The sequence below is a fragment of the Scyliorhinus torazame genome, chromosome 6, assembly GCF_047496885.1.
Source record: "Scyliorhinus torazame isolate Kashiwa2021f chromosome 6, sScyTor2.1, whole genome shotgun sequence".
NCBI lineage: Eukaryota > Metazoa > Chordata > Chondrichthyes > Carcharhiniformes > Scyliorhinidae > Scyliorhinus > Scyliorhinus torazame.
In genome coordinates, this window is record NC_092712.1 from 186,413,140 (window position 1) to 186,438,719 (window position 25,580).

Consider the following 25,580-nt stretch of genomic DNA (forward strand, 5'->3'; position numbering starts at 1 on the left):
AGATCATTGCAGAGCGGGTTGTCATCATCATCCATGGCATGGACCAGACCCGGTGTTACTGCCAACCCAGGGCCCGCACCCTATAGTGCGGTGGGTATGTATCACGGAGAGGTTGCAGCTGGGGTGGGGGGGGGGGGGGGTGGTCGAAGCTGGAGGGGGGTATGTGGGGGTGGGGTGGGGTGTCCATGCTCCTGGTTAGTTTCACCCCCACCCATCGGTGAACCTGGAGGCGATCAGAGCATCCCATGCGTGGTGGCCTGGGGCACACATCATGCAGCCTCCCGTGCCTGCCTGGGCCCCAAGTCCTGCATCCTCCCCCGCATCCATTTCATTGGACGCGGCCTGGCATTCATCCTCCTCCTTCAGCACATCGCCCCTCTGCTGTGCGATATTATGGATGATGCAGCTGGCCACCACAATGCGGGCAACCCTCTCAGCATCATACTGGAGGGCCCCACCAGCGTGGTCCAGGCACCTGAACAGCATCTCCAGAAGGTCGAAGCACCGCTCACCGGGAATACTTCGCTTTTCCTTACATTCAGCTTATATCCCGAGAACCCTCCAAACCTCCCCAACAGGCACATAATCCTTCCCATACTCTCCAACGGATCCGAAACATACAGCAAGAGGTCATCGGTATAGAGCGACACCCGATGCTCCCTCTGTCCCCTCATTATCCCCTGCCACTCTGCCGACCCCCTGAGAGCCATCACCAATGGCTCTATGGCTAGCGCAAACAGCAGCAGCGACAGCGGACACCCCTGCCTCGTACCCCTGTGTAAGTCAAAGCTTAGTGAGCTCATATCATTAGTTCTCACCCTCGCTCTTGGCACCACATACAGCAATCGCATCCATGCCACAAACCCAAACCTTCCCAAAACTTCGAACAAGTACCGCCACTCCACCCGATCAAATGCTTTCTCCGCGTCCATGGACACCACCACCTCCGGTACCAGAGCTCTCGACGGATTCATCGCCACATTCAACAGCCATCTTATATTACTCGCGAGCTGCCTGCCCTTTACGAAGCCTGTTTGATCTTCTGCAACCACCCCCGGGCCACAATCCTCCATTCTCCCCGCCAAAACTTAGCCAGTACTTTCACATCCGTATTCAATAGTGACATGGGTCTTTACCCATGGTTCGATTCCGGCTTGGGTCACTGTCTGTGCGGAGTCTGCACATCCTCCCCGTGTGTGCGTGGGTTTCCTCCGGGTGCTCCGGTTTCCTCCCACAGTCCAAAGATGTGCAGGTTAGGTGGATTGGCCATGATAAATTGCCCTGAGTGTCCAAAATTGCCCTTAGTGTTGGGTGGGGTTACTGGGTTATGGGGATAGGGTGGAGGTGTTGACCTTGGATAGGGTGCTCTTTCCAAGAGCCGGTGCAGACTCGATGGGCCGAATGGCCTCCTTCTGCACTGTAAATTCTGTGACCCACATTCCACCAAATCCTTCCCTTTTTTTGGGATTGGTGTGATTACTGCCTGCTTCATCGTCTCCGGCAACTCCCCCTTCTCCTTCATCCGGCAACTCCCCCTTCATTCAACACCCCCAACAGATAAATTCCTTATAAAATTCTGCCGGGTACGCATCCGGCCCAGGGGCCTTCACCGACTTCATACCCCTGATCCTATCCAGCACATCCCTCAGCCCCAGGGGCTCCTCCAACGTCTGTCTCTTTGTCTCCTCCCCCTGGGGAAATTCCAGCTTGTCCAGAAACCACCCCATGAGCCCCTCCTCTCCTCCTGGGTTTGCCTCATAACGTCCTTGTAATAGTCTCTCAATGCCTCATTTATCTTCCCTGGCTCTGACACCACATCCTCAGCCGCAGTCCGGATCTTCAATATTTCCCTGGACGCAGCCTGCCTCCGCAGCTGGTGCGCCAGCATGCGGCTCGCCTTCTCCCCATACTCGTATTGTACCCCTCTTGCCCAACGCAGTTACCCTACCGCCCTCCCCGTTGTCAGCCTGTCAAATTGCCCCTGCAACGTTTTCCTCCTCGCCAATCCCTCCATGGTGGGTGAAGTGTTGGGTGCTCTGAGGTACAGACGAACCAACACGGTTGCGATTGGTACAACGCAGTTTTATTCCATTCAACTATTTATACATCAGACTTGGTACTCAGCACGTTGTGACGGTGTGAGTGTCTTGCTATGAGGTCCTGGCCCTGTGCTGTCTCCAGATGGACTGCCCAGGAAGTGTTGTGTTTCTTGTCTTATACTGTGTCTGCTCTTGTCTGTGATTGGCTGTCGTGTTATGTGTGCTAATTGGTCCTTTGGTCTGTCTATCATTATGTATGTATTATGATGTATGTTTGAATATCATGACATTCCCCCTTTTTTACAAGATTATGTGCCTATGTGGTTATAAATATAAATGTGTCCTGAGTGCAGCTAAAGGTGTGTGTGTGTGCGTAATATTTATATCATGTACATGGGGCTTAACTATATACAAGAAGCGATGTCAGGTGTGACATGCTAACGAGGTTGCACCATAACAAAAGAAGAACAACGTTGAAATTTGGAACGATCAAAAGAGGTCTGTAACGATAAAACAGTGACATGTTATAAAACAGTGGTTGCAAAAGTTTGACGTGTGAACAGTCTCATAAGTCCAGTCTAGTAGGTGGGCGACAAATTTGTGTTGACCGCCTCAAGGGTGGGTCGAGAACCACCGGCTGAGGTGCAAGCCTGGCCACAGGCGGCGACAGAAAGGGCATGGTATATGGCAGCTCCACAAAGTCACTATCAGGAACCAGTGGAGGACACGGCGTCTGTGTAGGGTCCCGTTGCGAGTGTAGAAGTAAGCGAAGAGCCCGGCGATTGCGCCTACGCACGGATCCATCCGGCATGCATACCAGGAACGAGCAGGGAGCCACGCGTCGGAGAACTTCGGCAGGTGCTGACCAGCCACCGTCTGGTAGGTGATGTGGACATTGTCTCCAGGGGCCAGGGAGGGAAGATCAGTTGCCCGTATGTCGTACGACCTCTTCTGGCGACCGCGCTGCAGTTGCATCCTATGCAGTACCGGAGCATGGTCTATTGTTGGTGCCAGGATGGAAGGCACAGTGGTTCTGAGGGCGCGACCCATCAGCAGCTGTGCTGGTGAGAGACCAGTGTCTAGTGGGGCCGAGCAATAGGCCAGCAGGGCGAGGTAGAAGTCCGACCCGGCAGCAGCAGCCTTGCAGAGGAGCCGCTTGGCAATGTGAACGCCCTTCTCCGCCTTTCCATTGGACTGGGGATGCAGAGGGCTGGACGTCCCGTGTGTGAAGCCATACGAAGCAGCAAAGGACGACCATTCATGGCTGGCAAAACAGGGCCCATTGTCCGACATGACAGTAATCGGAATGCCGTGGCGATCGAAGGTGTCTTTGCAGGCCCTGAAGACAGCAGATGATGTCAAATCGTGCAGGCGTATGACTTCTGGGTAGTTTGAGAAGTTGTCAACTATGATGACATAGTCCATGCCGAGTGCGTGAAATAGGTCGACACCCACCTTCGCCCAGGGGGACGTCACCAGCTCATGGGGCAGAAGCGTCTCAGGAGGTTGCGCCGGCTGAAACCTTTGGCAGGTTGTACAGTTGAGCACCATGTTGGCAATATCTGATGCCCGGCCAGTATACCGCCCCTCGAGCCCTCCGTCTGCACTTCTCGACCCCCATGTGGCCTTTGTGTATTTGATCGAGAACCAGCTGACGCATACTGTGCGGAATCACAATCCGGTCCAGCTTCAGAAGGACACCATCAATGATGGCTCGGTCGTCTCGTACATTGTAGAACTGCGGGCACTGCCCTTTGAGCCATCCTCCCGTCATGTGGTGCATCACTCGCTGCAGAAGGGGGTCGGCCGCAGTCTCTCGGCGGATACGGGCCAGACTGGAGTCGTCAGCCGGCAGATATGCCGCTGTAAAAGCCACCTGTGCCTCGACCTGACATACGAACCCCTCCGCATCTGGCGGCGTGCTCACTGCTCTGGATAGGGCATCCGCCACGATGAGGTCCTTCCCTGGAGTGTAGACCAGTTGGAAGTCGTACCTCCTGAGTTTAAATAGGATGCGCTGGAGGCAAGGGGTCATCTTATTCAGGTCCTTGTTTATTATGCTGACCAGGGGGCGGTGGTCTGTTTCGACCGTGAACCGTGGAAGACCATAGACGTAATCGTGGAACTTGTCTAAACCGGTTAGGAAGCCCAGGCATTCTTTTTCGATTTGCGCGTAGCGCTGCTCTGTGAGGGTCATGACCCGCGATGCATAGGCTACTGGGGCCCATGATGCCGTGTCATCCCTCTGCAGGAGCACTGCTCCAATGCCGGATTGGCTGGCATCGGTTGAGATTTTGGTGGCACGAGACGTGTCAAAAAACGCCAACACTGATGCTGTAGTGAGTTTGCGTTTGAGCTCCTCCCATTCCAGCTGGTGTGTGTGTTGCCACTGGAACTCTGTGGATTTTGTGACAAGGTGGCGCAGAGTCGTCGTGTGGGAGGCAAGGTTGGGAATGAACTTCCCCAGGAAGTTGATCATGCCAAGGAAGCGTAGGACAGCCTTCTTGTCGGCCGGCCGCGGCATGGCTGTGATGGCGCTCACCTTGTCTGCATCCGGACGGACCCCTGACCGGGAGATATGGTCCCACAGGAACTTCAACTCGGTCTGGCCAAAGGAGCACTTGGCTCGGTTGAGGCGCAGACCGTTTTCCCGTATGCGGGCAAAAACGCGTTGGAGACGATGTATGTGCTCCTGCGGTGTGGTGGACCAGATGATGACATCGTCCACATATACGCGCACCCCTTCGATGCCTTCCATCATCTGCTCCATGATTCTATGGAAGACCTCGGATGCCGAGATGATGCCAAATGGCATCCGGTTGTAGCAGAACCTGCCGAAAGGGGTGTTGAAGGTACATAGCTTTCGGCTGGACGGGTCCAGTTGGATCTGCCAAAATCCTTTAGAAGCATCCAGTTTCGTGAATATCTTCGCCTGGGCCATTTCACTGGTGATCTCCTCCTGTTTGGGTATGGGATAATGTTTCGTCATAATATTATTATTGAGGTCTTTGGGATCAATACAGAGGCGGAGCTCGCCGGAGGGCTTCTTGACACACACCATGGAGCTGACCCATGGCGTGGGCTCCGTGACCCTGGATAGGACCCCTTGGTCCTGGAGATCCTGCAGTTGCTGCTTGAGGCGGTCTTTAAGTGGTGCAAGAACTCTGCGACCGGTTTGAGGCGAATTCGGTTGGTGTATGGCAGTGTTCCCATGCCTTCGAATGCCTCCTGGTTGTGGGCGAGGAGCGATTGGAGCTGTGCGTAGAACGCTGCATCCGGGAAGTCAGACGTGCCGTCTGGAGCGAGAGAGAGAATTTGTTGCACAAGGTGGAGAGCCGTACATGCCTGTGCGCCCAGCAGGGAGTCCTTCGATGAGCCAACTATCTTGAACGAGAGTGTGGCCGTGTGTGTTTTGTGTGTCACCTGGAGCTGGCAGGATCCCATGGCCGGGATAACATTCCCGTTGTAGTCGACCATCTTGCACCGGGATGGCTGGATTGGTGGTCTGACCTTCATGGCGTAGAAGGCTGACCATGCTATGAGGTTGGCGGAGGCGCCAGTGTCCAGGCGGAAAGTGATCGGCGATCGGTTGACCGTTCATCGCACTCCATTCATCGCCCGGATTGATGGTGTTGACCCAGTTCGCATCAATGACCGCAACCCGGAAGGCGTCTAGGTCATCTGTGTCATCGGTTTGGATGTCGTGATGTGGAGGCTGAATGGTCCGCACGTTCCTGAGAGGTTGTCGGAGATGTGGAAGATCAACAGGTTGAGCCGCTCGACAGTAGGCAGCGTAGTGGCCCATCTTGCCACAGCGTAGGCATTGTCGGGTTTTTGCAGGACATTGCCCTTTTAAATGTGCAGCTCCACAGTTGCCGCACGTCATGATATCATGGCGTTCGTTACGCCACTGCGCATGCGCAGCTCGGTCTTGCGTCGGGTGCACCTGCACAGCATGTCCCTCAGTGTTGCCGTAGGTTTTGGTGCGCACAAACGCGGGAGGCCTTAAAAAGCGCGCAAAACGGCTGCCCTCGTCCGGGCCGCGGGCCGGGAGAAACTCGATTGCCTGGACGCGTTCGGCCTCGTGGGCGGCCTGGCTTGCCGATTCGGTCGCCTTTAATTGGGCATAGCGGCTGGTCGCATTCTCATGCAGGACACAGGCTTCAACTGCAGACGCTATGGTCAGGCCTTTTATTTTTAGAAGCTGCTGGCGTAGGCCACTGGAGGCAACGCCAAAAATGATCTGGTCCCGGATCATGGACTCTGAGGTGGTGTCGTAACCGCAGGACTGCGCGAGTATGCGGAGGTGCGTCAGGAAGGACTGAAAGAGCTCATCCTTACCTTGCAGGCGCTGCTGAAAGATATACCTCTCAAAGCTTTCGTTGACCTCAACGTTGAAGTGCTGGTCAAGCTTGAGGAGGACCGTGTCATATTTAGCTTTGTTCTCGCCTTCCGCGGACACCAATGAGTTGTCTACATCGATGGCGTGCTGACCTGCGGTAGTGAGGAGCATGGCAATCTTTGTTTCGTCCGAGGCGCCCTGTTTTTCATTGGCTTGTATGAAGAGATTGAAGCGCTGCTTGAAGAGCTTCCAATTTGTGCCCAGGTTCCCAGCGACTTGCAACAGCTGCGGTTTGTTGCGGGTGTCCATGGCTCACGATGGCAGATTTGCCGGTAGGTATCGATTCATTCCTGGTATCATGAAGTGTTGGGTGCTCTGAGGTACAGCCGAACCAACACGGTTGCGATTGGTACAACGCAATTTTATTCCATTTAACTATTTATACATCAGACTTGGTACTCAGCACGTTGTGACGGTGTGAGTGTCTTGCTATGAGGTCCTGCCCCTGTGCTGTCTCCAGATGGACTGCCCAGGAAGTGTTGTGTTTCTTGTCTTATACTGTGTCTGCTCTTGTCTGTGATTGGCTGTCGTGTTATGTGTGCTAATTGGTCCGTTGGTCTGTCTATCATTATGTATGTGTCATGATGCATGTTTGACTATCATGACAGTGGGCACCCTCGAATATTCCCTGTACACCTCCACTATCTCACCCACTGATCACCCATAACCCGCACTGGCCGCTGAGGACTCTGGCTGCACGGCTGAAGGCTATCACTAATAAGGAATTGGCAATCGTGGTTAAGTGAGCACTTGAGTCATGCCAAATGGATTCTCGTGGGTGAGTGGGCCGTGTAGCATGTGGGAGTCATTGCCCAGCATTCCAATCACACCTTGATGCCTGGACACTGTTCTTGAACACTGCGGGGGGCAGCACCACACACGCAGCAGCCAACATCCGAACAACCATGGATGGGACACAACTCGGAAGACATGTCCACGGCTGGAGGCTGGGTGAGCACCACGGGTCGGGGGGAGAGGGGTGGCGGATGTGGTTGCCTGGAGAGATGGGCAAAGGATCCGGGGTCAGCCTGCATTGCAGAAGAGAGTGACAGAAGCATCAAAATTGTTGTGCAAAAAGTTGCTTAATGTGCTGTACAGTACCCCACTGCCGGTAGTGCTGTCCCCCCAACCACATCAGCCCCCAATCCCACCACCTCCCCAGCCCCTACCTAACCCCCCTACCCACTCCCCCCGACCCTGGTGCCCTCAGTGGTCCTCAATGTACCTGGCCCTCCGAGTTCTACCACTACGTCTTGGTGTGTCCCCAGGATGCACATCTGAGGTGGAGACAGCCAGCTGCTTACCTCATCACAAGGCCCTCGATGCCCCTGGCAGGCATTCTCTGTTAACTCTGGGGCCGGAGAGCCCCGGCTCACTTGTCAGCGGCACATGCACAACCGTGCCACCCTGCCCCGTTCACTGCCTGCGAGAAGCGGCCTCATCAGAGGGGTGGAACTCGGGGAGCTGGTGACCACGCCGTCACTCGATGGGACAGGTGAGGTTGGCAACAAGCATCCTCTCCTCCCGATTGGTGCCTATAGGGTCCTGGGGTTCACCTTAGGGTGGAGGGGCAGCTGGTTCGAGCCTCTGCTGCCCCTGCATCATCTGGCACTGCCAGCCCTAACGGTACTCCATGGTCCGCACCATGGTGTGGACGCCTTCGGCGATGCTCCTCAGTGACTGGGACAGGCTCTGCAGTGCCTCAGCCATGCACACCTGCGACTGGGACAAGCTCCGCAGCGCGTCGGCCATGCCTATCTGTGAGCAGGACATGTCCCGCAGAACCTAGTATTGGGTGACATCCTCCAGCGAGTCAGACATTCTGCTGAGACCCTCAGCCATGGCCCTCACCAACTGCGCGACGCTTTGGACATCTTCACTAATGGTGCCGATGTTGTGCACCAGGCTCTCCACTGTGGTTGCCACCCTAGCAGTGTTGGCCTCATTACTGGCACCTTCTCCTGCTCCCGTAGCCTCTGAGACTCCTCCAAGTGGCTATAGATCTGCTGGAGTGATGCTGACATCACCCTCTGAATGTCCCGGCCGCTCTCTACCATCTCCATAAGCTCCAGGTAACCCACTTCCACAGACTCAGCATCAGGCTGGGACCCTGCTGGATCCTGGGATCCAGCAGACTTCTGACTGCTCGAGACCTCCACCTCACCTGGGGGTTCCTATCTCCACCTGATGTACATCAGCAGCAGTGTGTTGCTCACCAGATTGTGCCCCAGGAGCCTGACCACTAACATGTCCCACCGAGATGTGTGTATATGTTTTGGGGGTGGGGATGACAGCTGTGCTGCGACTATAATGGTGGCATCCTCGGAGATCTCCTCTGATTGGCCATTTCCGTCGGTTGGAGGACCTGCAGGTGAAAGGACATGTGGTCATGTTTGACAGGTCCTCTGGGTGGATCCCGGTGGTTGCTCACCTCTGCGGCGTCCGCCAGCCTCCGTGGTTGGTGACCGCCCTACCCTCGAAGGAGGTGGGGAGTCTCAAGTTTGGCACATCTCCGCCAGTCTGGGCCCTCAACCACTGATTGAAGGAGAACTTTTCCTGAGGAGACACAGAGAGAGCATCGTTAGTCACACGCATGGTTCAGTGGTGGGAGAGGGGGTGTGAAGGTAGGGTGGGAGAGGGAAGTGGGAGGGAGGGCTGGGAGTCACTTGGAGAGTTTGGCGTGGAGGCTCCCTGGGGAAGGGCCTTGGTGTCTACTCACTCGCGATGCCTGGTGAGGGTCGTTGACCTTCTTCCTGCACTGCTGGCTAGTATTCTTGGTCACACTGTTGGAATTAATGGCTGCCACCACCCCGCCCCAGGCAGCACTGGCTGCCTTGTGGCTTACCGCCTGGTACCTCTGGAGAAACAGGAAATCTCTCCTGGTCTCCACTGCGTCCAGGAGCCTCCCCAGGTCAGTGTCCCCGAATCTTGTGGCCTGTCTCCTCGGCACCATTATTACGAGCTGGCTGGGGTTGGCTGAGCAAGTGCTGCTCGACCGAATTAGCAGGGGAGTTGGCGAGCGCGATCCCGGCGAATTGGCTGCTGAGGCGTTATTTGCGGCCAAAAGCCCGTGAGGCATCTTTAAGTGGACCAACTAACGTTGAATTGCATTGCCGGTTTCACGAGGTCGAGCGCCAGGAAACTCACGGCAATTCCCGCTTGCTACAACACTTGGAAATCTTTCAGGAAGATCACGCCCAATTGTTTGCACTGGCTCTCTAAATGAGCATTATGTTAAGAATTGGGGAAGATTAAGATTACAAAATGAAATTGGAATGAAATAAAATAAAAAGTAGAATTGATAAGGTCAGCTGTCAGAAGGTGGTTTTGATGTAGGAATTAGCATACTCGTGAGAAAAGCAAATGTTTACCTATGTGACTTGGGGAAACAATGGGCTTTGGAAGAGGTAACTTCAACATAGAGAGATAAGGGAATGGGCACTTATATGCTAAAAGGTCAGCTCCACAGGATGGGTAACATCAAAGGGAAAGAGTGATCCAGCTACAACACAATAACTGGAGAATGGGACACAGTAGATGCAGCTACCATCAGAGCCACACCCAGCTACAGAAAACAGTCTCCCCAGAAAACAAGTTATTGCTAAAAGGGCAGCCAGTTAAAATCAAAAACATGAACTGAGCGGCACGGTAGTACAGTGGTTAGCACTGCTGCCTCACAGTGCCAGAGATCCGGGTTCAATTCACGCTTTGGGTGACTGTCTGTGGAGTTTGCACTTTCTCCCTCTGTCTGCATGGGCTTCCTCCGGGTGTTCTAGTTTCTTCCCACAGTCCAAAGAATTGCAGGTCAGGTGGATTGGACACGCTCAATTGCCCCATAGTGTCCAAAGATGGGGTTATGGGGATGGGGTGGGGGAGTGGGCCTAGGTAACGTGCTCTTTCAGAGGGTCAGTGCAGTCTCAATGGGCTAATTGGCTCCTTCTACACTGTAAGAATTCTATGGATCCACGGTTCAAACACGCCTTCACTGAAACTAAAGTCGGTTTCCTCAAATGTGGACAAATAACCTGTGCATGGTAATTATTTGCTGGATTTAGCTCATAGAGTTTTTTTACATTGGATATTGTTTGGGAAAAGGGACATCTTACAGTTCAGAAAATGTAGATAGTTGGGAACAAAGAGATAACTTCATGTAATACTGTGTGTGTATAGCTGTCAGTATAGTTATAGTTATAGTTTATTATGGTCCTTCACGTGTTTTTCTTTTAAGTTAATAAATATTCTTTATTAATTGCTCACAAAACAACTGGACTATCCCTCCCTCATTTGCATATTTTTTCTCACAGTATACCAAATTGAAAATATACATCACGAAGATCGATGCTCCAAGTTACTCTTCTGCGATTTTGGATACTCTCGCATTCAACATCAGTAGGGTTCTTTGTTGTAAGTTCTATATAAAGAAGATACATTTAAAAATGGGGTGAAGCAAAAGAATTATGCCTACAATTGGCAGGGAAATCAAAGAAGTGGTTCCTTAGAATCAATACAAGAGATTTCAGTAGAATATTAAAAGGATGATGAGAGAGACAAAGAAAAACCTGGGGCAAGATTAACAGTTGAAGATAGACATAACAAGCTATGGACGCGGAGAAGGCGTTTGACCGAGTAGAGTGGGAGTACCTCTGGGAGGTGCTGCGTAGGTTTGGGTTTGGGGTAGGGTTTATCAATTGGGTTAAGCTCCTTTACAGAGCCCCGATGGCGAGTGTAGTGACGAACCGGCGGAGGTCGGAGTACTTTCGACTGTACCGAGGGACGAGGCAGGGGTGCCCCCTGTCCCCCCTGTTGTTCGCATTGGCAATTGAACCATTGGCCATTTCATTGAGGGAGTGTAATAAATGGAGGGGGGTAGTCGGAGGGGGAGAAGAGCATCGGGTGTCGCTATATGCGGATGACCTGTTGCTGTACGTGGCGGATCCAATGGCGGGGATGGTGGAGGTCATGCAGACTCTAAGGGAGTTTGGGGAGTTTTCGGGCTATAAACTCAATGTAGGGAAGAGTGAGCTCTTTGTATTACAGGCAGGGGACCAAGAAAGAGGAATAGGGGACCTACCGCTGAGGAGGGCGGAGGGGAGCTTTCGGTACCTGGGGATCCAGATAGCCAGGAGTTGGGGGACCCTACATAAACTGAATCTGACGAGGTTGGTGGAGCAAATGGAGGAGGATTTCAAAAGATGGGACATGTTACCGCTCTCGCTGGCGGGTAGAGTGCAGTCGGTCAAAATGGTGGTCCTTCCGAGATTTCTGTTTGTGTTTTAGTGCCTTCTCATCGTGATCACTAAGGCCTTTTTTAAAAGAGTAGGCAGGAGTATTATGGGGTTTGTGTGGGCGAATAAGACCCCGAGAGTAAGGAGAGGGTTCCTGCAATGCAGTAGGGACCGAGGAGGGTTGGCGCTGCCAAACCAGGGGACCTACTACTGGGCAGCAAATGTGGCGATGATCCGCAAGTGGGTTATGGAGGGAGAGGGGGCGGCATGGAAGAGGATGGAGATGGCGTCCTGTAAAGGAACGAGCCTGGGGGCGTTGGTGACGGCACCGCTGCCGCTCCCGCCGACAAAGTATACCACAAGCCCAGTGGTGGCGGCAACGCTAAGGATCTGGGGCCAGTGGAGACGGCACCGGGGTGCAATGGGAGCATCGGTGTGGTCCCCGATCAGGGGTAACCACCGGTTTGTTCCAGAGCTGGCATCGGGCGGGGATTGGAAGAATGGGGGACCTGTTCATCGACGGGACGTTTGCGAGCCTCGGGGCACTGGAGGAGAAGTTCGAGTTACCCCCGGGAAATGCCTTTAGATATATGCAGGTGAGGGCTTTTGTGAGGCGACAGGTGAGGGAATTCCCGTTTCTCCCGGCACAAGAAGTTCAAGATAGGGTGATCTCGGGTGTTGGGTCGGGGAGGGCAAGGTGTCGGAAATACATCAGGAGTTGAAAGAAGAGGGGGAAGCGCTGGTAGAAGAGTTGAAGGGTAAATGGGAGGAGGAGCTGGGGGAGGAGATCGAGGAAGGTCTGTGGGCTGATGCCCTAGGTAGGGTTAATTCCTCCTCCTCATGTGCCAGGCTCAGCCTGATACAATTTAAGGTGATCCACAGAGCGCACTTGACGGGGGCGAGGTTGAGTAGGTTCTTTGGGGTAGAGGACAGATGTGGAAGGTGCTCAGGGAGCCCGGCGAACCATGTCCATATGTTTTGGTCATGCCCGGCACTGGAGGGGTTCTGGAGAGGAGTGGCGGGAGCAATATCTCAGGTGGTGAAAGTCCGGGTCAAGCCAAGCTGGGGGCTAGCAACATTTGGAGTAGTGGACGAACCGGGAGTGCAGGAGGCGAAAGAGGCCGGCATTCTGGCCTTTGCGTCCCTAGTAGCCCGGCGAAGGATCTTGCTAATGTGGAAGGAGGCGAAGCCCCCCAGCCTGGAGGCCTGGATAAATTATATGGCTGGGTTCATAAAGTCGGAGAGGATTAAGTTTGCCTTGAGAGGGTCTGCGCAGGGGTTCTACAGGCGGTGGCAACCGTTCCTAGACTATCTCGCGGAGCGTTAGAGGAAGGTTGGTCAGCAGCAGCAGCAACCTTGGCGGGTGGAGGGGATGTCCTGGGAGGGAGGGGGGAAAGGGGGAACTGCCTGGGAGGGTGTATGAGCAAGAGATAACATGAAGGGTTGGGGAAACTGGCACGTACGGGTGAGGGCCAGTGTACAAAGCTGTGTAAATATATCATTTTGCCATGTATATATCTTGCTCTGCGCGATTTCTCGTTTTTTTTTGTTACGAGGGGGGGAGGGTTATTGTTTGTAAGGGAGAAAAATTGTGTTAAAAATTTTTAATAAATATATTTAAAAAAAAAAAGAAGATAGACATAACAATACCTAATTGTTGCTGTCCCCCAACAATAAGAGGATTGTCAGAAAAGTAGTGAAAATAGACATAAATGGTCATGCAACTGAAATGATTATGTTATGGGCGAGGCGTTTCCAGAACCCCAAAATGTATCATGGAGTTCAACCAACTTCTCCCTTTAATGGATTTGTTGCTTTTCCTGGCACATGGCTTTTTCCCTAGGTGTGGGATTACAATTATGGACACGTGGGTTTTTAAACACAAAACACTGTTTATTCCATGAACTCAACTTAACATCTTAAATAAACATTGGATCTCTTAACACCCCTTACTTCAAAGATAACTCAGAAAATATTGCAACAGTAAATAATTCCTTAAAATGTTCCTTCAAACTTCCAAGAGACTTAACACCTTTAAACAAAATCACATCAGGTTACTGGCTTTACTATTATGAGTTTAAATCAACCAAATGATCCAGAGATAGTCTTTCATGTCAGAGATCCAGCTCCCTGCAAACACAGACACTCCCAAGCTCTTTTCAAACTGCAAATCAAACTGCAAAATGGCTGACGTGACCTCAGCTCCACCCACTCTCTAACATCACTGTTTTCTTAAAGGTACATTGCTTAAACATCCATGTCTTAAAGGTACTCTCACATCACAATTACAAAATATAAATGTTCTGAATAACTCGATCCTCCAAATATTTACGTAGGAAGACATGAGCACATGTGCTCTCCAAATAAAATATATTTCACGAACAACCGTGACTTTGTTGTAAGTGAGATTGGGCGTGACTTAACTGGAAAAAAATCTAAGTCCGGTTTGTGGTGCATTTAGCGGGGTGTTTCTCGGCAGCCATAAACCAAGATATATCTCGCTATTTAACGGCGCTTTGCTGTTTTTTTGGCCTCAGGGAGTTTCTCTCCGCTGAGGTCGCACCTCAAGTCATTTGCTGCCCTGGCGCCTCGCAGATCGGGTGTTATTTTGTCTGGCTGCCCTGAGCTTTCCCCTCCTCCAGTCTGCCCTCTCCGCCATTTTTGAATCCCCCCACCCTCGGGAGACCGCTGAAAGTACCCCCCTTCCCCCTCCAACTGGTAAGGCCACCTTGGCCTGATCCTTGGCAGTGCCATCCTGGCATTTGGGCACTCTGGCACTGCACCCTGGCATCCTGGCAGCACCATGCTGGCATTTCCAGGGTGCTCAGGTAGCACTTACAGGATGCCAGATTTGCAGTGCCAAGGTGCCCAGCTGTCAGAGGGAGTGCCAGGGTTTGTGGAAACCAGTGCAAAATGGCGCCCTGGCACGGTCTCCTGAGCACGACCGTTGGGTCCTGGGAACCGGGAGAATCCCGCAAACGCAGATTTAACTGAGCTTAATGACTCATTTAATTATGCTGACCCGGAACACGCCCAGTGAGGGTGTGATCCAGATTGAGACATCTCGCGAGACTCAGTTAAATCTCGCGAGGCATTCCGAGCGTCGTAAATCTCGCGGGAGACCTCATCCCTCCACTAAGTCGGGTGTGACGAGGCCGTTAAATCGCACCCTGTCTCAAAACAAATGAATCCCCAGTGTTATATTGTATCTTGGATTTTCAGTCAAGAAAGAAGGTGACTGAGCAGCAATCCTATGGAGAATTTTAAGATTCTTAAAGATATAAAGAAAGTTATCCCAGAATATTACTTTAAATTAACCAGCAGGGATAGAACTATAGGACACAAGGTCAACTAGACAAGGATACGTTTAGCACCGAAGTTCGGAAATGCTTACTTTTCAAGATGGAAATCATAGAAACAGTAAAGTCAAATGCCACAAAGGTGAATTATTAAGATCTCTCTCTGGATGGATGAACTAATATGGCTGGAATGATTGTTCACAATCACAATTATCTTGTGATCTTGTAAACCAAGCTGTGAAACATGTGTCAAAAATAAACTTGTGCTTTCCTAGGAATAATAATAAGGAAATACATAGTCAATGAAGCTATTGTTGAACAAACATCCTTTTAAATTTAAAATCAGCACTAAAACAGATGTTACTGGAGTTTTTAATTGCATTATGTACAGAGACAAAAAATCCCCTGAGAGAAGCAGATAAGATTTTGTATGGTTCTGCAAATAATCACTTAGATATGCATGGGACATCTCATAAAAGGAAAACATCAGCACAACAGGAAATTTACATTGCCCAAGGAATAAGAAAACAATTGTTAGGATATCCAGTAATCAAGACTCCCAACCTTATCTCCAAAATGTCCATGGTGAACTCTTAAAAGTCCAAAATGCAAACCAAAATTTCCAAAGTTGTTTCCAAGTCTGGGGAAACAGAAGACAAGAAACATGTAAAAGTTCAATCAGATAGTTGACCCCTTGCCCTTAGACTGTGCAATGCATGCCATTACTTCTACTATTCAATGTCAATGATGTGTTAACTTGTATGGAGCATGTGGGAACAAGAAAGACAATGACAGAATGGTGATGCCGAAGTAAAATGAATACGTGCGCATTTGTGTTGACTTCACCAGACTGAAGGAATGTACTTATTGGGAACATGCTCACTACTTACAGCTAATCAAATGTATTGGCAGCTTTTGAATGTAAAATTCTTGTCAAAGGCTAATGTTTTCAAAAATAGCAAATGTATTGCTACATTACGACACTACAGCCTATGTGTCCAGGTTCAGTTCTCAAAGAAGTGTGGCTACAACAACTGGGGAAAAGAAGAGAGAAGGTGACGTCTGTTCACATCTTTCAAAACATACACCGGATCCTGAGACAAGCGTTATTTGATCTGTTACATCAAAGGTTAATAGGCAGTGGCATGATGAGAGTGCATTCTCAGGTGGTAAAGGTTTAGTGGTGGTGTCATCTATTTTTAACACAAAATAGAGGTATGCAAACTTTAAATTCATTTTTGACAGGGCGCCAACAGCAAGGTCAGTTGAAATTTAATCATTTGCTTTTAATAAAGATCCTAATGTTTAAAAATGTTAAAGCTATTTTTCATGCTCCTGTAATATTTAAAACATTTTTTGTGTAGTTGATTCAGTGCTAAAAACATGTGCAGCACCCAGGGACCTGGGTGTGCTGGTGCACGAGTCGCAAAAAGTTGCTTTGCAGGTGCAACAGGTGATTAAGAAGGCTAATCGAGTTTTGTCTTTCATTGCTAGATGGATGGAGTTCAAGACTAGTGAGGTTATGCTGCAATTGTATAGGGTGTTGGTGAGGCCACATCTGGAGTATTGTGTTCAGTTTTGGCCTCCTTACCTGAGAAAAGACATATTGGCACTGGTGGGAGTGCAGAGGAGATTCACTAGGTTGATCCCAGAGTTGAGGGGATTAGATTATGACGAGAGGTTGAGTAGACTGGGACTGTACTCATTGGAGTTTAGAAGGATGCGGGGGGATCTTATTGAAACATATAAAATTATGAAGGGAATAGATAGGATAGATGCGGGCAGGTTGTTTCCACTGGTCAGGGAAAGCAGAACTAGGGGGCATAGCCTCAAAATAAGGGGAAGTAGATTTAGGACCGAGTGTAGGAGGAACTTCTTCACCCAAAGGGTTGTGAATCTCTGGAATTCCTTGCCCAGTGAAGCAGTTGAGGCTCCTTCTTTAAACGTTTTAAAGAAAACGATAGATACCTTTCTAAAGAATAAAGGGATTAAGGGTTATGGTGTTCGGGCTGGAGAGTGGAGCTGAGTCCACAAAGATCAGCTATGATCTCATTGAATGGCGGAGCAGGCTCGAGGGGCCAGATGGCCTACTCCTGCTCCTAGTTCTTATGTTCTTATGTTCTTATAATGGGCGGGATTCTCCGACCCGGGACGCCCGAAATTGCGTTCCCTGATGGCACGGAGAATCGTGCACCGGGGGAAAGTTGGGATGGGGCACCTATCTGAACGCGGTGCTCCGACCCCCCACTGGGGGCGTGAATTTAGCAGGCCCAGCACCCTATGCTCTAACCTCCCATGATTTTCTGGTCCTCGTGGCCGGGAATCATGTGGGCGCGGATCAGTTGTGGTCTCAGCGATCGTCAACCCAACGTGGTGGACCTCGCGATGGGCCAAGGGACGGACCTCTTGGCCCACTGTGAGATCCACTATGCCACGGCCACATGGTAGAGACCATCCAAAGCCATTAGACAGCCACCCCCCAACAATGCACTGCCTGCCCATGCCTCCTCTAGCAGATTCCCCCCACAACCCCCCAAGGGACCCCTGTAATAGGAATCCCCTGCCTAAAGAACAGATTCCCTGACCCTCCTCCACAGAACCCCCCCCCCCCCCCCACACACACAGATCCCCCCCCCACACACACACAGACCCCCTCAACACAGATCACCCTCCCCCAGAAAAGGGACCCCTGCCTGGAAGCTAGAGAGCAGTTTAGACAGTGGCTGTGGGAAGTATTATAGCTGTAATACTTACCTTGCAGCTCCAAGTGTCCATTTCTCCGAGAGCAGCTGTGCCTGCCTTTAGTTCCCACAGACCCATTGGCTGCAAGCCATTCATAGCTTTGAGTAGTGGTCTGTGATTGGAAGCTCGTAAAAACCATCTGCAGCTTTGATCCATTCATATCCTTTCATCTTCAGTGGCGTATGTGGTGAAACCCCAATGTTTGTAAATATTGACCACATCAAAGCAATGTAACTGCAGTGAAATCACATGCTTGAGTGATTTGTATGCACTTGATGCTTGGAATCCATTTACATTCCCAGGGCGCCCCCTTGGGGTCCCAGGGGGGGAAGCAAGGTGGGTTGCCCCCATACTTGGGGATGGGAGGGGCACCCAGGAAACTGGGGGTGGGGGGCTTCTGTGCAATAGGTTTGTGGTCGGGCCCGATCTGCGGCGTGAGGGTAGGGTGGCAAGCCGCAGGACATCGCTATCGGGACGCCCACTCAAGATTGCAGCCCGGTAGAGGGATTCCCTGGTAATGCCCTGCATTCTACGTCATGCATAAATTTGTAAGGTGTGGAACACTAAATTGCATCCCGCTTTACGACTGCAAGGGGGATGGTAAAACTGATGCAATTCAGCTCCAGAAGGTCTCCCAAATCCCGCCCGATGACTGGAACTATTTGGTCTTCCCACCTGGAGTAGGAACAGAAAATTTGGAGAGCCTGAAAGAAGTCCATTGACTTTCTGTGGCTCTGGAAAATCCTGTCCCGCACAGGCGTGCTGGAGCCGAAAAATCTGTCCAACATAGATGTCAGATACTGTCAGTGAAATGGGCCAAACCTTCCGGTCAGGGTCAGATTGACGAATGTGATATAAAATAGTTACTTAAAAGATATTAGTTACTGTAATGTAGATGTAGGCCAGTCTAATTCATGTTAGTTCACAGACAAAGGATTTCAGAGAGTATGGCAAAGGAGGGGGGAATGGGGTGTTTAGAGTATGAGGAGAAAAGGATACTGGGTAATAAGAGGCAAGGGGAAGGGATGAGAAGTGAGCCAATTAGGATGTATGGCCAGGTCAGGAGGGGTATAGGATGACCTATGGGAATCGTGTATGTGAAACTTGATGCCATTTGAATGTGTTGGTAGAGATTTCTTTGTTCTTGAGAATCACTTGATTCTGTAGACCTAGGAGGCTGCTTGTGTTCTTGGTTCTGAGAAACGAGTCAGACTTGCAAGTCGAATAAAAATAACTAATGCTATGCCTACAAATCCATCTTGAGTTTTATTGAGGCCAGACTGACGGGTAAAGAATTTATTATTTCTCAGGATCACCTATTTGTGGCCTTGATTAGGCACAAAACTTCCCATTTTACCTTTATCTACTCTTTCTGGGCATCTCCTGGTGGTGGGTCCTTCTAAATTAACTCAGCAAAGGAAACCTGGGAGACATTCACAAAGGGAATCTGTGGAGAAGCCTCCCCCCCCCCCTGCCTCACACACATGCACCACTTTTATGGAGCTCACTGCCAGATTCTGGAAATAAAGAGATTAACAATTGGATTCAGGATGACTTGGGAGCCCTTTAAGAATGATGGCTGGACCCGATTCTGGGATTCCTGGGGCTTCTGATTTTCAGAAGTGACATTTAAGGGCGTGGGCTGGTTCGGATCAAAAGTCTGCACTGTCAAGCCGACTAGCTCCATTGTAGGGATAGGCATGTCCTATACCTCCATGATTTTCATACAGTCAGTCCAGCTCTTCAATGAGTCATGGTTCACGGCACTTCAGAGGTGTTGTAAACCATAGCCTACTTGAGGAATCTTTAAAAAGGTAAGTTCTAAAAGTCCTCCTCATGCCCTGCATGCCAATGCATCCCCAAAGTAACACCAATGGCCCCTCATGTAACCCATGCCAAGGTATACCTGCCAAACTACCCCAATGCCCCTTCATACCACCCATACCAAGGTATGCCCCCAAATTTCTCTTATGCTGCCTCACCACCCATGCCTGAACTATGAACCTCCACCCACTCCATATCCCTTCATGCCTCCAATGCCAATCTATGGCACCTCTATGCCCATTGGTTGCATACCATGTCTAGTGAGTCAATGAACTATTGACAATAGGATGTGTAAAAAAGAGCTTTAAAAATCATTAATTCATAACTTTCCATTATGTTAAAAATATCATTTTACTAGAAGGCAATAAAAGTGTCAATCATCCAGACTCTTTTAAAGTTTCAACGGTTACAAAGGCTAGCACCTGAAATATCTTAATCTTGTGTAAATAAACATTATGAAATGGCAAAGAGATCAAAGAGCCAGAGTTGCCAACCAAGGACTGTTTTCTCTGCGGCTCTATTGGATATCTGGGATCCCAGCCAAGACTTGACTGAGAGCCCCCAAATCCATTAACCTTTTAAACCACCTGAGTCCCAGAGAAAACATTGTTTGATTGATAGCTTAGGCTCTGCGTTATTTTCTGTCAATTTTACAATGATTATTTATACAAGGTTAAGAGATTTTAAATGCGTGTAGTTTCAGTGATTGAAACTTTAAAGGGTTTGGATGATTATCACTTTTATTACCCTGAAAAAAGTGATTTTTTAACATGGTGGAAAATTATGAATTAATTACTTTAAATTTATTTTTTTACACATCCTATTGTTACTATTAGGTTCATTGATTCTGTACAATGCATAGTGGGACAATGGGCATTGGATTGCATCTACTTGGCATGGAGGCATGAGGGGGCCATGGGAATGAATGGAGGGGCATATCTTGGCATGGGTTCATGAGGTGTAATTGCAGTTGTTTTGGGGGGCGTTTATTGGCATAGGGATGAGGAACCATAGGAAATGAAAATGAAATGAAATGAAATGAATAGTTCAGGTGGCCATTCTTGGCATGGCAACATTAGTGGCCATAGGGGATAGGATGGATAAGATAAGTGGGTAAGAGGGTAAGTTGGATGAGGAAGTAGGATGGGAGCTGAGTAGCATGGGAAGGTTGGGTAAGGGGGAATCAAGTGGATGAGGGGGAGCTGTGGGATCAGGGTGGAGTCAAGTGGTTGAGGAGGGTGTTGGGGCAGTCGATAGTTTGGGGGTTAGGGAAATTAGGGGTGGAGTTGGGAAGTCAGGTAAGGGAATTGTGGGGAGTTGAGGGAGGAGTCAGGGGATCCATGTGAGTGATGGGGATGGGGTCAGTTTTGTAGTTACCCAGGAGTCAGACTAGGAGGGCGGGATTCTCTCAGCCCGGGGCCGGGCCGGAGAATTCCCGCAACCGTCGCGAATCATGCCATGCCGCTCCGACGCCGGCATGCAATTCCCCGCAGAGCGGAGAATCGGCGCCATTGGCGCCGGCGTGGTTGGCGCGGTGCCGGTTGGGGGACACTCTACGCGGCCAGCCTGCCAGTTCTCGGCCCGGGATGGGCCGAGCGGCTGTCGTAAAAAAGCTGAGTCCCGCCGGCGCCGTCCACACCCGCTCTCAGCCGGCGGGAACCCAGAGTGGAAGGTTCGGGGGGCGGCCTGTGGGGGGGAGGGGGGGGGTCTGACCCCGGGGGGGTCTGACCCGCGATCGGGGGCCCATCGATCGGTGGGCCGGCCTCTCTGGCTGGCGGCCTCCTTTCTTCCGCGCCAGCCCCTTTAGTCCTGCGCCATGTTGCGTCAGGGTCGGCACATTGAAGGAAGCCACTGCACATGCGAGCGTTAGCGCTGGTGCCACTGTGCATGCGCAGATCCCGCGGGGCCCATTTGACGCCGGGATCAGCAGCTGGAGCGACATGAAACGCTCCAGTGCCGTGCTGGTCCCCTGTAGGGGCCAGAATTGCTGATCCTGAGGCCCTGTTGACGCCGTCGAGAAATGCAACGGCGTTTCCGACGGCGTCAACACTTAGCCTCAGGATCACAAAACCCATCCGGAATTTTCTGTCTAACATTTCCTGGGTAACTATCCAGGTAAGTAAATCGGAACTGTCCAAGTGTCTGGTTCTAACTCAGAGTTGGAGAATTCTTTTTTTGGTGGGGGGGCGGGGGCGGGCACGGGGTGAGGGGGGTCCTGGGGAGCAGCGAATTACCCATCCAAAATGTAAACTTCCCAGGCAATAACCAATGAGTTACTGCATTGGGACATCCAAGAGGTCCCGTAACGCATCTTTGATACCGAAATTCTGGATCAATATTGCCGTAGCAACTCAGTGCATTGCAGTGAAAGAATCTACCAGAAGGAACTTATAGCTGTAGTTTCTTGTTTTGGTGAGGCAGAATATCTCCTGAAGGCTGTTGCTTTGTAACATATTTGATCAAAATAAAGGATGAAGAATGTGGTGGCTGATTTTATTTTTTCTCCTGAAGCTATTTTCTAATAAGAATACTAATGAGACAATTTGGATTTTTTTTTGCTCCTTTTATTTCCCCATATACCACTATTCCCTTTCACACTACCTCACTGATACGTCCAAAGTTAAGGCTTCTCATTTGATTGGTTGCTTGGCACAACATATCTGTGTCACAGGTGACATCACAGTATTTTGATCCTTGCAGCACGAGGCTCCATCTAGTGGCTTCGATAAAAATTGTCATCTTGTCCACAGGTTACAATGTTTGCCAATGGGAGTAGTGAAGACTAGACCATCAGAAAGTACAGAACTAAATAATGTGCCGTGAGACACAGCGATTGAGCGTATTAATTGCCCAACTATTGAATTTTCATCACACTGCTAGCAATTGCAAAATATGTAGAATATTAGATAACAAAAGATTTTCAGCAGTCCAAAAAAAAACTGAAATGAATAAAGTATTGATTAAGTCATACGATCTAATTAAGTCATTAGAATATTGCACTTAATTCTGGTTGAACCATTTACAATTTAATTTTGAGATCTTGGAAAGGGTTCAGGTAAGACCTGGTCACATCAGTCTTTCTTTCTTCTGAGAATCTACAGATTTTAAACTCAAACCTTGTTTTTACTGCACTTTCTTTCCTATTCTGTTCAACATGGTGGTGTCTTGCACTTTGGGCCCTTGAAGCCCACTTAGAGGCCAACCTGCACGGGGGCCTCTAATCAGCTGCTCTTTCAAAACAGATAGGAAGTGGCATCTCACTGGTGGGCAGGACTGAAGGGATGGTCATCAGCACTTTGTTAAATTGCAGAGAGGGAGAGGTTTAGCTGGTCTCACTTTCAGCAAGTGAGTACCCTGAGTCAATGGAAGTTCAAACCTTCCTCAGGAGCCCAGAAGAGCCCTTTTGCTCCACCTCACCTCACAACGATAGATATAAAATAAATTTAAAGAATAGATCTGTTTTATTTTCTGGTCCTAGCTCCTCCTCCTATTATCATCATCTGATGGCAAGCATATGAGGCTGAAGGGGATTGAGGCTTCTGCTGACAGAGTTAGACGGCAAAAGATGGGAGAAGGCTTGAGTGAAGCATGAACACTGATGTGGATTGGTCAGGCCAAATGGATTGCTGTTTATTCTATGTAGTTCTATGTAAAACCACAATAACTTTCCTACTCACCCAACAGTTAAAACTACCAGCTTCAGCCTGATGTCATTGGACTAAAAAACAATTAAAGACTCAATAATAAAATTTGTATCATTATAAAATTCAAAATAATTGTGAGTTGATTCAAATGATTTAACTGTGTTAACGAAACAATGCCTCGCTGTTAGGTTAGGGCAGCACGGTAGCACAGATTGCAGCACGGTAGCACATTGGTTAGCACAGTTGCATCACAGCTCCAAGGTCCCAGGTTCGGTTCCCGGCTTGGGTCACTGTCAGTGCGGAGTTTGCACGTTCTCCCCATGCCTGCGTGGGTTTCCTCCGGGTGCTCCGGTTTCCTCCCACAGTCCAAAAATGTGCGGGTTAGGTGGATTGCTCATGCTGGATGGCCCTCAGTGTCCAAAAAAGGTTGGGTGGGATCGCCGGGTTACGGAGATGGGGTGGGGGTGTCAGCTTGGGCAGGATGCACTTTCCAAGGGCCGGTGCAGACTTGATGGGCCGAATGGCCTCCTTTTGCACTGTAAATTCTTTGATTCTATGATTCTCGGATCCCATGTAATTGACTTCGAGAAAAAAAGCAAATTTCCTAGCATACTTCCTTGAAGCTTAAGACATTTCCAACATTGAGTTATTTTCCTGAAATCTTCATGAAGAACCCACAAAATGACTGACAGCCCAAGTTTCCATCCTGGTATAATATATATTGTTTTATTTGTTCATGGGATGTGGGCATTGCAGGCTGTGCCAGCATTTATTGTCCTTGAGGGGGCAGTCAAGAGTCAACCACATTGCTGTGGGTCTGGAGTCACATGCAGGCCAGACCAGGTAAGGACAGCAGATTTCCTTCTCTAAAGGACACTAGTAACCAGGTGGGTTTTCCTACAATTGACAATGATTTCATGGTCATCATTAGACTTCTTTAATTACAGATTTTTTTTGTTGAATTCAAATTTCATCATCTGCAATGGTGGGATTTGAACCTGGGTCCCCAGAGTATTACTCTGGGTCTCTGTTTTACTACTGCAATGACAATACCACTGTGGCACCATCTCTCCTCATTATAATATTGCTAGTATGATAACAGTTAGGAGTTTTGTACAGTTCCTATAATCTGAAAGGTGCATTCCTCTTAATGTAATTTGAATTGAGCTCAGTCTGCGAAATGAAAAATGCCAGTTGTTGCTAAACATGTCAGTACCTCGGAAACTCAAGAAAAAGTAAGTGAACCACGATACCTTCCTTCTCAAGCAGCTGTTCTCGCAATGTCTATCACTTAGGTAGAACAATAGCCTCAATTTTTCCAGACCATTTATTGATGGTATCAGGCCTCTTTGTGACATTGTGACCTGGTAAAATATAATTCCTTCAAAGAGACAAACAGACTGGTGTTTGCTCTTTATTATTATACATCAATAAAGGTACGTCAGAGTAGCGTACATGGTTCATATTGCTAGGCCAAGAGTGTGCTAGAGTCAGAGATGGGCAGATTCATCTCTTCACCATTACCCACCCCCACCTGTCTGCGACCCTGCCGCTAAGATTGCAGTCTTAGATATTTCCCAGGCAATCCTCAATTTAGCAAAGCTGACAGAACATTAAAAATCCATCACTGTTAATCGACCACATCTGAAATATTTTTACGCTTGAGTACTAACTGACTTGTTACAACTTGATTCATTCCAAAGCGTGTAACCGACAAAATCCTGAAACAGAAGCATTTGCTGTGTCAGCTGCTTATTTACTTGTTGTTAGGTAGGGAGAATCTTTTAGGAACCGTGTAAAAACACAGAAAAAAATATCATTACGTGGAATTATATCTTGCATTACGTTTCCACTAGATACGTTTGGATAAAGAACAATCTTGTCCCTTCCATATTAGCATCCAGCTGCTTTTTTTAAATGTGTCTCGTATCCTGATCTCAACCAACCCTCATTACAACTTATTTCAGTTGTTGATCAACCTCTGAGTAAAGAAAAGTCTGCCGGATTCTCCATTCCTGAGACTAAATGTTCACGCCAGGGCAGGATTCGCGGGCATCTATGACAGCAAAACAGGCGCCGCACCTGGGCCAATTTATCGACCTTTAAGTGGCTAGCACCGGCATCATGTGGAACACAACCGATTCCAATGAAAAAAGGTGTCTGATTCTCCAGATTCGGGATAGGCACTCGTGATGCTGACAAGCTGAAGCCGCATATACACACTGCACTCCCCATACAACACCATCCCAGCCAATAAGATGGCAGAAAGACACACGGCACCAAGGTTCACAGATGCCGAACTGGAGAACTTGCTGGATGCCGTGGAGAAGAGGTGGGCGACCCTGTACCCCAGGGTGGGAAGGAGGCTGCCAGTCGCCGCCATTCGCCAGGCCTGGACGCAGGTG